The sequence below is a fragment of the Hyperolius riggenbachi genome, chromosome 4 (assembly GCF_040937935.1).
Source record: "Hyperolius riggenbachi isolate aHypRig1 chromosome 4, aHypRig1.pri, whole genome shotgun sequence".
NCBI lineage: Eukaryota > Metazoa > Chordata > Amphibia > Anura > Hyperoliidae > Hyperolius > Hyperolius riggenbachi.
In genome coordinates, this window is record NC_090649.1 from 144,851,382 (window position 1) to 144,855,002 (window position 3,621).

The 3,621-nt window shown below is 37.3% G+C and overlaps 1 long non-coding RNA gene across 1 annotated transcript; it reads left to right on the forward strand.

Moving 5' to 3' along the window:
- Positions 1-627: 627 nt before the first annotated feature.
- Positions 628-1,490, forward strand: LOC137570547 (uncharacterized). Its single transcript, XR_011031083.1, has 3 exons — positions 628-687; positions 941-1,040; positions 1,291-1,490. It is a non-coding gene; the product is annotated as an uncharacterized lncRNA (long non-coding RNA).
- Positions 1,491-3,621: the final 2,131 nt, after the last annotated feature.

Here is a 3,621-nt window from a genome sequence, read left to right on the forward strand (position 1 = left end):
TGGCTAGCCTAACTTTGCCTGGAGAGAAAAGAAACAATGTGCCTATCCAGTGTATAAATCTGTCAATGCAATTGATGTTGGATAGATCCGCCTACCTATTTACCCAAATGAAAAATAGTAAAACATTTATTTTAATACCGAGCCTGTAAAGACAGTGTAAAGACTTATAAAGGCATATAAAGCCCTTACTTTAGTAAGATAATGGATTGCAGTCACTGTATGTCAAGGTGCAGTTTAAAGGCCACCATGCCTAGTTTGCTATTTTGGAAGCAATTAACTGTTTTGAATGAAACTGCCTGAAATCTCTTTTCAGCAACATCATTGCTCAATAACCTTTCTATCATGATGGGTAGTGTATTGATCAATCATAATTGTGAATGAGAGTAAATCTGTGCTGATGGGGGTGGCAGGTCAGTCTGAGGGTGCATAGTTTTGTACCACACTGAGCAGTTCAAAACTAGCAGAGCTAACTTCAATCAATTTTTAATCAGATTCCTGCTAAAATCTAAATTGTTTCAAGAGCTGTTGTTTAGAGAATCAGCTGCTACTTCCCTACTGATATTCTGATGAGGCAGTTTCAAACACACATTTGTCTATTGGCCCATGTCTAGTTACTGTAGTCATGGCAACCAGTCAGCTTTTATAGCAGCAATATAATGTCTAGTTTTAGACTGTATGTACTTGAGGGTGGGTACTAACTCAGTCTTTATTTCATGTGCAATGCTGTATAATATGTTAATGTTTTCAAACTAAAATATAATATTGATAATAATAATAATAATAACAGATCATAATTAGTTTTTAAGGGGTTGCCATGCTTAAAACATAGGCACTAAGTATATTTTTTATTGTTAAATACTGTAAGTTAGTTTATCTCTCTTCCTCATGTTACAAATAAAAAGTAAAGTCAATAATTTACAATCAACTTAATCTTTTTCAGGGAGTGTATTTACAAAGAATAAAAGCCTTGCTGAGAATCCCCTATAGAGAGATGGACTAGCCCAAAACCTGCCGGTGATGTCAGATTTCTACTACTTACTGTAAGTGACAGCAACATAGGAGAAAATAATTCTATGGCTCATTTTACTACTAATTAAGTAATTCCTACTTGTGATACTCCTGGTCCAATTAATAGGTGAAAAACGCAGAATATCATAGTTATGTCACCTGGCTCTGCAGTAGCCTAGTAATATGTTCCCTGCTATAAGATCCACTGTTTGGCTTTACTCCATCTGTTAAGAAGAGTCTTTGGCTAAGAAGCTCTGTGTTCTTTCTCACCTCTCCTCTCAGGAAGAAGAGACATGGATAATGGACTGGATAACAAATGAGTAACAGGTGTTTGACCTAGAGCTTCCATTCAAGAGCTTGACACTTTTAAGTCTTTTGTCGCATTGGTATTAATGAATATGGTGTGAAGACATTTTCTTTGTATTGAGAATACATGGGTATGGAACATGTTTGGGACTGTTTGGGTGTCATCATGAGTTTTCTACGAACTGTTAAAGAGACACTGAAGCGAAAAAAAATATATGATATAATGATTTGTATGTGTAGTAAAGCTAAGAAAAAAAAACATTAGCAGCAGAGACACAAGTCTTATGCTGGGTACACACGATGAGATTTTCTGGCCAATTTACTGTCAGATCGATTATTTCTAACATGTTCGTTTTGCTTTCCGATCGATCTCCGAGCATTTTCCGATCGATTTCCCATTGAAGTGAACAGAAATCGATCGGAAAATGCTCGGAAATCGATCGGAAAGCAAATTGAACATGTTGGAAATAATCGATTTGACAGTACATTGACCAGAAAATCTCATAGTGTGTACCTAGCATAATGTTGTTTCCAGTAAAGGAAGAGTTAAGGCCCATACACACGTCGGATTTTAGCGAACGACCCGTCGTTTGAACGTTCCGTCGTTCGGACGTTTTCGCGTCAAATCCGACGTGTGTACAGACTATCGTTCGGGTGATAAGACTGGTTACCAACGGGTCGTTCGCTAAAATCCGACGTGTGTGTGGGCCTTTAAGAAACTCCAGTTGTTATCTGTGCAAATTAGCCATTCAGCTCCATGACTTTCAAAGTCGCAGAGATAATAAGCTTTAAAAGACAATGGCCAGTACGCAATTCACTTTTTCACCTGAGTTTTCTCCTAGGAGATACTTTTTTCATCTTCTATTTAAAATAACTTTTTAGCACTTTGAAATGGAAAAAGTACCAAAAAGTAGGTGAAAATGTACTGTTAAAATTATTTTCAGTATTTGTTTGCTTGCTGGTAGTTTAAAAGCATTTTATTTACAAGTTGTGAAAATATCACCTAGGATAAGGTGATAAGGTGAATTGCATATGGCCCAATGTATCTTTTTTTCCTCTGCAGGGAAGATTTTACAGAGCAGGCTAGTGAACTTTTGAACCCATTTAGAATGCTGAGTAGTGTCTAAACTCCAAATATTAGAGAATGATGCACTGTTATAAAAAACACTATATAACTGAAAATAAAAATATTAGAATATTTTCTTTGCTTCTAAAATTCTAGTAATTATTCGTATTACACAACTAATCCATTATATCATAATTTTTTTTCCGCTTCAGTGTCTCTTTAAATGTTTTTTTTTATTGAATCTAGCCAATCATCACTTCTTCATATTGTGATTACAGCTTCAGTTTTGATCTTTACGTTACAGCAACAGAAATGGCAAGCTATGCAAAGAGGAATGTATAAAGTGTGGGAGTACCAGGGTCCCTTATGGTAGTCCCTCATGGTTCAGAACCATAAAAGAAAACTAAAACCTGAGCTCAACCTGCAATTTGGAAAAAAACCCTTAATTTTGCATAAAACATAAAACACTAAGTTCTCTGCATAATAAAACAAAATTCTTCCAAATTGCTGGTTGAGCTTGGATTATTGTCTTCTTCAAGTAATACTGAAGTGCAAAAAAACCCAAATCTGATATTTACCTAAGGAGAGGGAAGGTTCTGGATCCTATTGAGCCATCCCTGCCCCCTCTCAGTCCCCTCGTTCCAGTGCTGTCAGCCCCGTTAGAGCTGTTCAATCAACTGGTTGAATACACCCCTGTGAACCCTCAGAAGATGCAGTATGGAGCTGTCCATCTTCAGGAGCGCAAAGGGACAGGAGTGTTTCCAAAGCCTTCCAAGGGCTCACATAGGCGGTGTAACTTTCACTGGGGCACATTGGTGGAATGAGAGGACTGAGAAGGACAAGGAAGACTCAATGGGATCCAGAACAGTTCCTCTCCATAGGTACAAGGATGGGGGGGGGGAGGCAATATTAAGTTAAAAACTGTTAAAAGGAAAAAAATGAGATGGCTTACCTAAATGAAAATAAATCTATAAAATAAATTAATTGTAATCTGCACCGGCAATGCGTTTCGTAGGTCTGTGCCCACTTCTTCAGTACAAATCAAGTAGGAGGTGCTCTGAGCCATGATTAAGGCACCTTACATGCAGCATGTTTGTAATCATTGGAAATAACAAACATGCAAGAATTGCTGCAGTGTAAGTAATCCCATAAATCGTTGGCAATCAGCAAAGCGCGAATCACAGGTAAAAATCGCCTGAGTATGACCTAAGCCTTGTTATTATTGTTATGTTTGTCATCAT